The sequence below is a fragment of the Bos grunniens genome, chromosome 2 (assembly GCF_055505025.1).
Source record: "Bos grunniens cultivar Pamir isolate PY7600 chromosome 2, Bosgru_T2T1.0, whole genome shotgun sequence".
Taxonomy (NCBI): Eukaryota; Metazoa; Chordata; class Mammalia; order Artiodactyla; family Bovidae; genus Bos; species Bos grunniens.
Genome location: NC_141166.1, coordinates 48,177,800 through 48,192,123, shown reverse-complemented (window position 1 = coordinate 48,192,123; position 14,324 = coordinate 48,177,800). Strand labels below are relative to the sequence as shown.

The 14,324-nt window shown below is 39.1% G+C and overlaps 1 long non-coding RNA gene across 1 annotated transcript in view; it reads right to left on the bottom strand.

Moving 5' to 3' along the window:
- LOC147378060 (uncharacterized) overlaps positions 1-14,324 on the bottom strand; it is an 80,677-nt gene that overhangs the window by 15,188 nt on the left and 51,165 nt on the right. The window lies entirely within an intron of this gene.

Below are 14,324 nucleotides of genomic sequence, written 5' to 3'. Positions count from 1 at the left end.
TTTGCCTTCAGTCTTTTCCAGCAACAGAGTCTTTTCCAATGAGTTGGTTCTTTGCATCCGATGGCCAAAGTATTGGAACTTCATCTTTAGCATTAGTCCTTCCAGTGAATATTCAGGATTAATTTCCTTTAGGATTGACTGGTTTGATCTCCTTGTTGTCCAAGGGACTTTCAAGAGTCTTCTCCAACAGCACACTTCAAAAGCATCAATTCTTCAATGCTCAGCCTTCTTTATGATCCAACTCTCACATTTGTACATGACTACTGGAAAAACCATAACTTTGACTATATGGACTTTTATTAGCAAAGTGATGTTTCTGCTTTTGAATATACTGTCTAGGTTGGTCATAGCTTTTCTTCCAAGGAGCAAGCATCTTTTAATTTCATGGCTTCAGTCACCATCTGCAGTGATTTTTGGAGCCCAAGAAAATAAAATCTGTCACTATTTCAAATTTTTCCTCTTCTATCTGCCATGAAGTGATGAAACTGAATGCCATGATCTTCATTGTTTGAATGTTGAGTTTAAACCCAGATTTTCCACTCTTCTCTTTCACCTTTATCAAGAGGCTGTTTAATTCCTCTTAGCTTTCTGCTATTAGAGTGCCATCATCTGCATACATGAGACTGTTGATATTTCTCCCTATAATCTTGATTCCAGCTTGTGCTTCATCCAACACAGCATTTTGCATGATGTACCCTGCACAGCAGTTAGATAAGCAGGGTGACAATACACAGCCTTGTCATATTCCATTCCCAGTGTTGACCAGTCCATTGTTCCATGTAAAGTTCTGTCTTGACCTGCATAGAGGTTACACAGGAGAGAGGTAGGGTGGTATGGTATTCCCATCTCTTTAAGAATTTTCCAGTTTGTTGTGATCCACACAGTCAAAGGCTTTAGTGTAGTCAATGAAGCAGAAGTAAATGTTTTTCTGGAATTCCCTTTGCTTTCTCTATGATCCAGCAAATGTTGGCAATTTGATCTCTGGTTCTGCATTTTCTAAACCCAGTTTGTACATCTGGAAGTTTTTGGTTCATGTACTGCTAGCTTGGAGGACTTTGAGCATAACCTTGCTAGCATGTGAAATGATTGCAATTGTATGGTAGTTTGAACATTTTGGCATTGCCCTTCTTTGGGACTGGAGTGAAAACTGACCTTTTCCAGTTCTGTGGCCACTGCTGAGCTTTCCAAATTTGATGACATGTCATGTGTAGCACTTTAACTATAAGCATAGATAACAAGAAGTGTCCAAACTATATTTGAGGAAATCTATAAAATATTCTTTACAGATTGAAATGTAGATATAAAAATAACAACATATACCATATTCTTGGATACAGAGACTCAACATCATGAACATGCCATTTTTTCATTTAATTATATTTAATGCACTACATGTAAAAATACTAATGCTAATTTGGTGTTTGTTTTTTTTTTTTTCTTGAAGCTGGGACCAGTTGATTATAATGTGCATTAAAATGAACAGGAAAAGAGAAGAGCCAGAAAAACATTCAGAAAGAAAAGCAATGACAGCAGAGAGTTATCTCTGCTGAATACTAAATGTATAACACTACAATAGACTGCAGTGCCTCTATACTTAAAACTGTGCAATATTGGCTCACGAGTCCGTAAGTACATCAGTGAACAGATAGAAAATGCAATAGACTTGAGTACAAATGGAAGTTTAGTGTCTGATAAAGACAACATCTAAAATCAGCAAAGAAATACAGAGTTCTTAATAAGAGGTGTTATGACAACGAAATAACTATATTGAAAAATGTAAAATTGGATCCATTCCTCACTCTAAAGCTAACATAAATCACACATGGATCAGATATTTGTCTAAATTATAAAACCATTAAAGTACTAGAGGAAATATGTGTAAATTTTTTTATAACTTGGAAGTGAAGAAAACTTTTCCCCAAAATGACAAAAATCAGAATAGAAAAGGGGAAAAAAACAGTAAATTGGATTTCATATAAATAAAAAGCAAAGATACTTTGCATGACAAAATGAAACCATTACCCAAAAAAAAGCCACATCATAAGCAAAGCCAAAGATAAATAACAAATTTAAAAATATTTTAATTTATGTCACAAAAGTGATGGATATCTACATCTAAAAAATAAGAAGAAATGCCCATAGCCCTATAGAAAAGTGTAGATAACACACTTTTATCTATTTTAGATAGTTCACTAAAAAAGAAATGTTAGTGGCCTTTAAACATGGGGAAAGACACTCAGTTTCACTCATAATATTAAAGATACAAATTAAAAGTATCATTCCAAACCTATCATACTGGCGATAAACCAAAAGATTTTTCTATGAGGAGATGGTGAATGACAAGGAAACTATTTACTCTTTGGACCAGCAGTCCCAGTTCTAGAAAGCTATATTAAAAATACACTCACAAAAAAATTAAAAAAATAAAAATATACTCACAAAATATGAATCATCTTATGCATAAAGCTATTGAAACATTGTTGGTATTAAGCAAAGATTAAAAACAACCCAAATGTCCAAAAACAAGAACCATGGTACATGTAAACAATGAATACAATGAAGTTATAAAAAGTCATTAGGGAGGTCTTTGCATATAGTGATGAAGTTATCTCCAGAATACACGGTTGGTAAGAAAAAAATGAGAATTTGGACAGCCAAGAAGAAAAGGATATTCTGGAAGCTAAGCTTCTCTGAATAAACCTTGTCTTATAGTTTTGAAGCATGCAAATGTTTACATAATTAAAAAGCAAAATTAAATCAAAATGAAAAATAAATTCTGAAATACAAAAAGCAAAAGGATCCAACTATATCTCTTGTTTGTGGCATTATTATATTAAAAATTATTTAAAGAAATTTTTAAACCCAGTATTTTGGTGGTATTGATATAGCCATATGCCGTAGAGGGCAATATCCTAAGGTCAAAAACTATTGGAAAGTAATAATCTTACTCTTAATAACAGTATTATTGTGGTTATTTTAAAACATATACATACACACAAACTTTGGGCTATTTTTTTTAAGCCACTCATAAAAATGTACCATCAGATCAGATCAGATCAGTCGCTCAGTCGTGTCCGACTCTTTGCGACCCCATGAATCGCAGCACGCCAGGCCTCCCTGTCCATCACCAACTCCCGGAGTTCACTGAGACTCACATCCATCGAGTCAGTGATGCCATCCAGCCATCTCATCCTCTGTCGTCCCCTTCTCCTGCCCTCAATCCCTCCCAGCATCATAAATTTTATCAGATACTCAAAGAATAGATAATTCCAATCTTATATAAGATATTTCCAAGAAAAGAAAATTGGAGAACATTTTCTATTTTGCTAGACAGAATAAACCCCCCCAAAAAAATATTCATATCATAATCCCTAAAACTTGTGAATATTTGCAGATGTGAATAAATTAAATGTCTTCAATAGGGAGATTCTCCTCAATTGTATAGGTACATCCCATGCCATCATCAGTGTCCTTACAGGTCAAAGAGGAAAGCAGAAAAGTCAGAGAAAAATTGTGATGACAGAGCAGAGTTCAGAGTGTTGTGATTGCTGTCTGGAAGGGGACCATGAGTCAAAGAATGAAGGTGGCCTCTAGAAGATGGAAAAGGCAATAAAACAGATTCTCTCCTAGCCTCTGGAATGATTGTGGCCCTACTGACACCTTAATCTTGGCCCAGTGAAACTCATTTTGGACTTCTCACCTCCAGAAATGTAAGATAATAAATTTATGTCATTTTAAGGCACAGAGATAGTAGCAAATTATTAAGCAGCAATAAGAAACTAACACAGTGCCTATATCTTTTAAAAGAGCAAAATCTTGATACAAAATCCAAGACAGCATGAGAAAGAAAATATACAGACTGTTCGAATTCTTGAATTTAGGTGCAAACATCCTAAACAAACCATTGCCAAAACAAACCTAGCAAGTATTAAAAAATTATTAAGTTGGGTTTGTCCTTGGCATATGAGGACGTTATATCATTAGAAAAGTTATTACAGTAATTCACCACCATAACAAATTGAAGAAAAGGACAAGATAGTCTTGATAGATGAAAAAATGCATTCAATAAAGTTTAAAACACATTTATGATTAAAAACTAAAAACACTTCAGCCATGATGAAGTAATTAGTATCAAATTAGCTCTTTCATTACAAACAAAGTGAAATATAATTACTATTTTCAGATGTTGGACAAAAGTAACTGTCCTTAAGAGAAGAGAGTGAAATGAGATTAGCCCACAGTCACCAGGTGTCTGCCTGGAGGCACTCAAAGACTGTGGCATAGGAAGATTCAGTCTTGCTGAATTAAGGAGGTAGAGACTGGAACTCAGGGCTCCTGAGGTGACTCCACTTATAAAGCTCATAGTGAGGTTAAAAGACAAAAGTAGTAAAACCATCTATATCCACAGTAAGTACTTAAAGGATTCACTAAGCAAATAAATGTAAAATAAGAGATCAAAAACAGTAAATGTGAAGAGGAGAGTAAAAGTTCAGGATTATTAAAATGGATTTGAACTTAAGAGATCAGCAACTTACAATAATTCATACATATACATATATACATATGTATATATGACTACATATAAACCACATGGTATGCACACAAAAAAAGCATCTACCACAGATACACACACAAAAGAGAGAAAGGAATCCAAACAACACTAACGATAAGTCAGCAAATCACAAAGGAGAACAGAAGACCCAGGGATCCAGCAGTGCAGGCGGATTCTTTACCGTCTGAGCCACCAGGGAAGCCCTACAATTGTGGACACATGTCATTATAATATATATTGCTTAAAATTCATAGGCTATATAACACCAAGAGTGAACCCTAATGAACACTATGGACTTTGGGAGATAGTGATATGACATGTAGTTTAATAGATTTTTACAAATGTACCACTATGGTTCTGGACGTTGATACTGGGGTTGCTGTGTGTATGTGGGAGGAGAGGGGTGTATAGAAACACTCTGTATTTTCTTCTCAATTTTGCTGTGAACCTAAAACTCTTCTAAGAAATAAAATATATTAAATTCATAATGTAATCCTTATATATTCATATACTATTATGGGCAATATGCCATTTTCATTTATTAATGCTATATATATTATATAGTATTCTGTTTTATCGGTATGCTTTTTTTCACTTAACTTGTAAAATCTTTTACATTGCAACTAAATGTAACCAAGTCCATGACTGTTTCCTATTAAAAATTCATAGAAATAAAATAACATCTCAAAAGCAATGCATGTTTTAAGTGCCTTTGACATATGTTATCATTACCTGTAAGGGCATAATAAATATTTGTTGACTGAGTGAATAAAGCTGGGAGCTTTTTGTGGGGAGGGTAAGAGTTAAGAGTCAGGACAGCTGGTCTTCACTGGTGAGGACACCTGATACGTGAGAGAAAGTAGAAGAATGAATTCTAAATATTTTCCAATCCACACCCTACCGTCATCCCATCTCCCAAAGACACATGACCTCTCTCCAAGTGGAGACTCTCAGATGTTAGGCAGCTGTGGAAATGCTTGTCTTATACCGACCTCCCCATATAGCCCCACTGCCCTCTGGGACTGTGACTCTAGGACAGAGAATGTCATGGAGAAGCAAGGCAAGCATGTTCAACTCTCTGAAGCAGAAAAGTCAAATAATGAAATTCAGATTTTCAAAATGAGGGCCAAATCTGTGGGGGCTTAATTACTGTGGGCTTGCATGGGGAGCTGGGGCTTCAGTCTGTGTCTGCTGTCACTCCTTGGCTCTGCCACTCACTGTCTTTTGGACACAACCACTGAACTCTTCTGAGCCTCAGAGGTGTCAGCTGTTCTGATCAACCTGTGGGACAAAGTATGCGCATTCCATGAGCATGTCTATTGCACAGTAAAAGTCCACTAAGTATGTGACTCCTCACCCTCTCTGTAACCAGAATGCCCCAATAGTATGGATTAACTAAATTGTGATGCTCTTTTTCAAAGTAAACCCTATTGCATTTCCCTGCATCTAAAACTTGGACTCAGGAATAATCAGTCAAAAGAAATGACAAGGACAGCCTTTTTACCTCCCTCCTATGTCTTTGCTACCAAACCACTTGCTGGTGCTTCTGTGGGCAACTCCTCCCTGGCCCTGGCCCAACCTAAGCTCCACAGGACAGGGCACTGCAGACACACCGCCCCTTCTTGGAGGTCTCTCACACCACTACTCTGCACCCCCAGACAGCCAGTATTGCCAGAATGCCCCCTTTCCGCTCTGCCCGAAGCCAGCCGCAGCCTCATACCTTCTAAAAGGGATACTCTCTGGCATTGACTCAGAGCTCCCAAAGTTTCCTCACAGTCACCTATCTACGAATAGTGGAGAAGTTGTGGCACTGAGTTATTTCCTGACATAGTAGAAAGAAATCTTGACTGTGAACTCTGAGTACCTGGTTTCTAGTTTCAGTTTTGCCACAGTCTAGCAGGAGGCCTTTGGCCTCATCATTTTGCCTCTCTGGGCCTCAGTTCTTACATATGTATAAGGGAGAGGAGAGGTTGGACTGAATAATAGTTCCTCTGGTTGAGCATCCATCACATGCCAGCCTCTATGCTATATTTTTAAGATGGTGGAAAGGAAATAGTGGCACATTCATATTCACAATCTTGTCTCTAGGGCTTTCTAGGGTTACAGAAATCCATGCATGGAACCCCTTAGCCCTGTGGGTGACCCAGGAAAGCCTCAATTCCTTTTCAAGGCCAGATCAAGGTTTCCTTGATATAACACCATGTGATGATGGGAACAAGAAGCAACTCAGCCTTTATACACTGAGTATTAACATCTCATTTAATCCTCATGACAAGCCTGGGAGGTTAGTATTAGTCTGTTCAGAGTGTATGAAGCCTGGTGAAATTAAATAAGGTTACCTAGTCAGTAAATATAGTGCCATTTCTGAGTCTGTCTCTGAATGACTGTATTCTCTGCCTTAATACCCTAATACTGAACGATCTCTAAGTTCCCCTCCACATTTACGATTCCACACTGGCTTTATTCGACCTAACCTAGGAACCTCTTCTAGTGCTGTTTTGATGGGAGAGCATGTTTAGATGTTCCAACAATTGACTTTCAAATGAAAAGCTTAAAAAAAACCACACAAATCCATTTAAAATATAATCTGTGTGTGTATTTGGTGTAAAAATAACAGCAAATCAGGCCTTTCTCATTTTTAGCTCCCTTCATTTCTGCTTTCTTGTCTTGTTCACATGCCTGTTCTCAACATTTTCTCAGTCCTCAGGTACTCTTGGCTCCCTCCCCCTATCTGCTCGGAGTACATTATCAGTCATCAAACTCGAGTGGCTCTTCCTTTGAAATGTTTCCAAAACCTGATCCTTTCTTCAGTTTCACCGTTTCCCCTCATGCCAACCAGTCCCCCATGAAGAAGCCTCCTAAGTCCTGCCCTGTCTTTCAGCTGGCTGGTGACTTTGACTCAGACACATCAAATGGGACAGCAAGGATCAGATTTCCCAGGACCCAAAGCCCTAGCACCTCTGCACCCCCAGGAGTGCAGAGAGAGGTCAGTGCAGAAAAGCCCTGAAGGCCCGTCTGCCCGTGGTGCAAGCGACTTCCTCACCCTGAACAAGGACAAGAGGGCTTTCCAGGGCAGCTTCAGTACAAAGGAGGTGATCTTTTACTCATCCTGGAGTGAAGAGAGAAATGTGCTGGGAAGGACTGAGTGGTGTTCTACATCTGAAACATGGCCGAACAATCTCAGGGTAGAAGTCAGAGATGGGCTGTCAGACTTTGCCCTACACAGATTTGAGAAAGGAAAGTGCAGGAGAAGAGCTTGGGTATACTTTGTGTGTGTGTATTTCTCTGTGTGTGTGTGTGTGTTTAGTTGCTAGGTTGTGTCTGACTCTTTGCGACCCCATGGACTGTAGTCCACCAGGCTCCTCCATCCATGGGATTTCTCAGGGAAGATTACTTGGACGGGTTGCCGTCTCCTTCTCCAGGCGGATCTTCCTGAACCAGGAATCAAACTCATGTCTCCTGCTTGAAAGGCAGATTCTTTACCACTGAGCCACGAGGGAAGCCTGAGCATACTTGGTTATCCTTTAAATTCTAGACTCTGAGAGGCCCAGTTCTCTTTCAGTTTCCACCATGAGTTCTGCATAATTGCTTATTGCTCATCTTTTAATCCCTGTCCCCTCCCGACGGTGACCCCGAGTGAGCCTGGCTGAGGTGATTACTGATAAACCGCCATGGGGAGCCCTTCACCTCCGGTCACTGCAACCGATGCTGCAGCCCTTTGGGGCTGTTGGTTTGTGGAGGACGAATCCCTGGACACCTGCGGGGCAGCCACAGCTTCTTAGCAGGGTGCCTGTCACATAGGAAATTTGTTGAACTAAGTTACTAAAGCAAGGCAGGCAGAAGGATTACATTTAAAATACCCTGAAGCATGTGTTCCCATGAGGTGCAGAGACTCCAGGCTTTCAGCAAACAGCAGCAGCCAACCTCTCAACCTCACAATCCGAAAAGAAGATGAGATGTTGAGGGACCCCAGAGGTCACAAAACAGGGTCACACCTCAGCTCTGTAAACTGTAGACTTGTGAGTCAGAAATAAGCTTCTTCAGATACACAAGTCAATCTTTTCAGACACACCCCCAAGTCATTGAGTTTCAGTGACATGTCCCTGGAAAGAATGCAAGCTATTTGCCATCCTGTGTGCTTGAGGCCAGTGATGCTGACCTGCACAAGTCTCCTCCACCCATCCCATAAACAGCATCAGAATCCTTCTCAATACAGTGCTCCAGAAAGCAAAGCACTTGAGATAAATCTTACTTGCATCCTGATGGAAGACAGCCCCCTCATTTCAATGGTGAGGAAGCTGAGACTCAATGAGGTTTACTCATTGAATTTTTAATGCTTTATTCAGTTGAAGTACTCAAAGTAGCCCTTTGATCTTTGGACTCCTTGCCCAGTGCTCTTTCTAGTAACTATCTCTGAACCCTAAAAAGCTCATTTGCAAGAATACTGTTTTGGAAACTTAACAGGCTCCCTAACACTTAGGATTCAGGTGCTTTGTGAAATAGCATCTACTGCAAAACAGAGGAAATGGAGGCCCGTAACAGCTCACAATTCCTGAACAGATTTAAAGTCAGGGGTAACCACAATGGGTGAGATGTGGCTTTGGCATAATTCTCTTTTTGTCCTTATTTCCTGTGTTCTGCCTCCCTCATTTCTCTAAAGGAGCCTAGCAACTGAACCCAATGGCCATATAAATGGCAAATGACTGGGAGAGATAAATGCTGAAGTAAAACAGCATTTTTTTTAGCATTTAATGATTGATTTCTGTTTTCCTGAGCTTTTTATTCTATAACAAGAACAACTTTTGTGTGTTATTTTGCTCTCTTTGATTGTTCATATTCCCAAAAGTGAAAAAACTCAATAAATTTTTTGTCTGTTTTGAACCCCATATATTAAATTTTTACCATGCTAATATACTACATTGCTGAAAGAAGATAATTACATGGTAAAATTAAGACATTCTGCAATTATATCTTGTAATATCATTAATTTCCAGATGCACACAAATTATATCTACCTCAAGAAGAATAGTAATTTCCTTTGTTTTGCTCACAAAAGCAGGTAATAACAATCTTTTTCCTGCAATTATTTTAGACAAATTTTCCAATTTGTTATCTTAGACCTCTCAGAGCAGTGATGATACATTATCTCAAGTTTCAAGCTTTATTTTTATCATTATATCTCTAATGATCTTGTAGATTGAAAATGTTGTTTTCCTTTTGAAAAAGCATTGACACATATTGTCATGTCTCTCCTGTCTCTTCATAATCTTAGAGAATTCATTAATGATAACAAATGAATGGGTTTATTGAAAAAATTATGCCATAAGTAGCATGCCCCATCTATGCGGACATAAGAATTATTTCATGCAAGATATATAGAGAAAAAATTAATGGGATAGAACAAAAAGCTTAAAGAAGCATACCCGTAAGCAGCTTATGAAATTATTTCAATCTTATTAGAATTCTGTATTCACACCGAATCAACAAATATTTTTGAGCATTTATTGCACGTCAGGAACTAAAAACGTTCTTGGACCCTGTAAGAGCCGAGACTAGCTGTGGAGACGAGAATGAAGAATAAATATGAAAGAATGAATAGCAATGGAAAGCAAGAGCTGTATTAGTAATACAAGAGTAATTACCAGGAGAATCTTAAAGAAAGGAATTCTGTGAGCTCAGGAGGAAAAGAGCTCAGGGAGCTTGGGAGGTGTGAGAGGAGTTCTAGGAGGAGGAAGGGCATAAATGAACCTCATACAAGAGAAGAGACCCATGGCCAAGCTGAACTTGCTGCATAGGGCTTCTCTGTGACTCCATCTCTCATTCTCATCACCGTCTTTCCATACCTCACCATCCTTGCCTAGACTCACTTCACTTCTTGTTTCTGTTTCCTCTTGGCAGTGTTGCTAACTCTCATGGGCTCAATTTTAACTACAATATGTATTAAACCTGATTCTCCAGCAAATCTGTGTGTTTCTGCTTGTATCTTGAATCGTACTGTGCTTCTTGTCTGCACTGATGCCTTTTATCCCCATCCCAGTGTGAACAATCTTTTCTATCCGTCTAGGCCATTAAAAACCACCTCTAGGAAGCTTTCTTTCGATCCCCTCATTGGAAACCCTGTGTCTCTGCTTTGAGGTTTTGCAGAACCTCTCCTTTTCTCTACCATGAACAACTCTGAAACTTGGCTATTTGTCATCATGCCTTTGTCTCTAAGCAGTTGTGCATCTATGCCTTCCATAAGAACCAGCTCCACCACCAACAGAGGTGAACCCAGCAGCCTTATTTGTACGGCATGAGCCCACCTTCCTGGCTATAACTAACTGGGCCGTAGGTGGACATCTACCTTCAGTTAGGCAAAATTCATTCTTTCCTCAGCTATCAGAATTGGGACCTGGAGAAGCAAATAAGTGTCTTCAGGTTCTTGAATTAAAAAGATATTTAGAATCAAAGGACAATGTCCAGAGAGTGAAAAGACAACCTACAGAATGGAAGAAATTAGTTGCAAACCATATATCTTACAGGGAGGCTTCCCTGGTAGCTCAGATGGTAAAGTGTCTGCCTGCAGTGTGGGAGACCAGGGTTCAATCCCTGGGTCAGAAAGATCCCCTGGAGAAGGAAATGGTAACCCACTCCAGTACTCTTTCCTGGAAAATTCCATGGACAGAGGAGCCTGGTAAGCTACAGTTCATGGGGTTGCAAAGAGTCAGACACAACTTAGCAACTTCACTTCACTTCATATATCTTATGGGATTTCGTATATATAATATATAAGAAACTTTTACAATAACAGAAAGACTAGCAACTCAATTTTTAAATGGGCAAAAGATTTGAATAAACATTTCTCCAAAGAAAATATAAAAATTGCCAATAAACACATAAGTAGAGGCCTAACATCACTAGTCACTAATGAAATACAAATAAAAACCACAATGAATACCACTTATATGGCCATAATAAATACACAGAAAATAATAAGCGTCGGCAAATACGTGGAGCAATTGGAACCCTCATACAATGCTGATAGGAGTGTAAAATAATGCAGCCATTGTGGAGAAAATGTTTGGCAGTTCCTAAAAACCTTAAACACAGAATGACAAAATGAACCAGCAGTTCCACTCCTGGGTACATATCCCAGAGATCTGAAAACAAATGCTCAAAAAAAACTTGTTCAAGAATGTTTATAACAATATTAATAATAGCCAAAATGGAGATAATCTCCATACCCATCAGCAGATAGATAAACAAAATGTGGTACTGCATATTCATACAATGGAATATTATTCAACTATAAAAAGGAATGAAGAAGTACTGCAACAAGGATGAACATTGACAACATTATGCTGAGTGAAAGAAGCCACAGACAAAAGACCACATATTATGTGATTGCATCTATAAAAATTATCCAGAATAGACAAATTTATACAGACAGAATGTAGATTTGTGTTTGCCAGGGGCTCAGGGAAGAGGGAAATGGACAGTGACTGCTTAATAGGTATGGGGGTTCTGTTTGAGGTGATAACAAAGTTTTGGACCTAAGTAATGATGGTGGCTGTATTACACTGTGAAGGTAATTAATGCCTCCAAGTTGGACACTTTCACATGATTGAAGCAATTTTATGCTAATAAGTATTTTACCACCATAATAAAAACAGACATTTAGAGCAGTTTGGCAGCTTTTTCCATGATATCCATGAAGCATCAGAAAACATCAATCCACAAAGAGTGAACGATGAATCAACTGAGCAGAGAGAGAGCTGAAGCCTGAGTACAGGAGAGAGTTTTCCCCTGTCCTTCAAAGTCTGGCCTCAACCCTCTTGAGGTTCATGTGCACTGGCAGCCTTGGACTTGTAAACTCCCATTAAATTCCCTCTTCCCAATTCAGCAAGTTGAACAGGTTACTGCTCCCAAAGACACACACACACACACACACACACACACACACACAAGTGTGTGCACCTTTGCTCCTCAAGGACATGGTTTGTAGAATAATTCACCTCAATTTTTTGCCCACAAGTCCCACCTAGCCTCATACCCAGTGTTTAATTGGAACCTGGTATACATGTGTTAACAAGAAAGAAGGGAAAATAGATTCAAAACCAATACAGGCCAAAAAAAAAAAAAACCACACAACTTTTTGACCTAAGTAAAAACAGACCTAATGGAAGAATTTCCTCCTATTTCTCATAATAATTTAAATCAAGTTGCTAAGTAACCATCTTCCTTAAAATGGTACGTTTATTTTAAAAAATAGTGTTTTTATAAGAAGCTGTGGATTTTCAAGCCAGATTTTATAACCTCATGCAGGCCCATATGTCTTTTTTCCAGGCCACATTCCAATTGGCTTGAAGAGGAACATGCATTTTGAAAGGCAACACTGGGAGCGTTGAGGTCAGGTCAACAGGGGAAGAAAGATTTCACCATCATGGTAATATCCAAAGAGTGCCTTAAAAAAGAAACAATGATCCTTGTTTACTTTTCTGGAAAGAAAGCCACTGGATACTACGGACAAGGAGTGTTATGCCCATGACTACATGATGTGCTGTTCTTGTCAAGTCACGTGAAGTGTCCAAAAAAGAGAAAAAGAAACTCTTAATCATTTGGATCTGTCCTAAAACCTCCAAATGTAACCTAGGAGATGCAGTTATTTTGTTTTTTTGTTTCTTCATGTAATGCCATTTTGGTATCTGTCCTCATTTATATATCATAAAAAACCATTATTCTTATTTAATATTATATTATTACTACATTTGTATGGTTCTTATCAGTTTTTACTGATCATTTCCTAGGACAGGATACCTTGAATCAAAGAATGAACAAGTTTAGTGGTGTTTGTTGAAAAAAAAAAGTATCCATACCAATTTTTTGGTACCCTCAGGGCAAAATATATCTCATTGCAACATTTTGTGGCTTGATGCAGGACAGAGGCAGAGACTGCAGGGGAGGCACTCCATATGAAAACATTCTAAATCAAGGAACTCAAAAAGTCAAGTAGGCACTACTCAATTGGAGTAATTAGCAGAATAGTCCACCTAATGCTGAAGTGCCAGCAGGTAACCAGAGCTGCATCTTGATTATTTCACTGTTTAAATGCATGCAGAACATGATATACTACTACAACCAAAGGGCCCCTGGCATTTTCTAGGTAGGCTCCCCCTAATATTACTGTTCAGTCATTTTCCCTGAGGTTACGATGGCTGGACAGTATCTCTCTGGAAACAATATGAATTTCAATAAGGCCATAAAGGAAAACATTTGAGGAGCTCAGCTGTGCTTGAGTTTCTCAGCTAAATAATTTAGAAAACTTCTTATTTCTGGTTGACATCCTCTAATTGTGTGACAAGGATGGATATGTCATAGAAGCTGACAGGTAGCATTCTGAGTCGTCCATCCCTGGTCCCAGGATCCTGCCAGGGTAGTTTTTTCTCTTGTGTCATCACAATATTGTGTATGTGTGAATGTGTTTTGAGAGTGAGCCATGAGGTTCCCTGCACAGAAGAGTGACCAGGGTGCCCTAGCTCAGGCCCCCCTTGGCCAGGGGAGCTCAGGATGGTCCACCCCAGCATCACTGGACCTTGCTCTGGCTCCTAGCAGTGGCAGCAGTGGATCCTGGAGAAGGGCAGGAACCTTTGATGGCCCAGTGCTCCAGGAAATACTTCCAGAACCTACGGCAGCCTGGTCCAGGGCTCCCAGCCCAGCCTCCAGACAAATGTTTTCAGAACAATGGCTACTGTTTGCAGAGAACTAGGTTCTCTTAGAAATTCAGGGTCCAGCA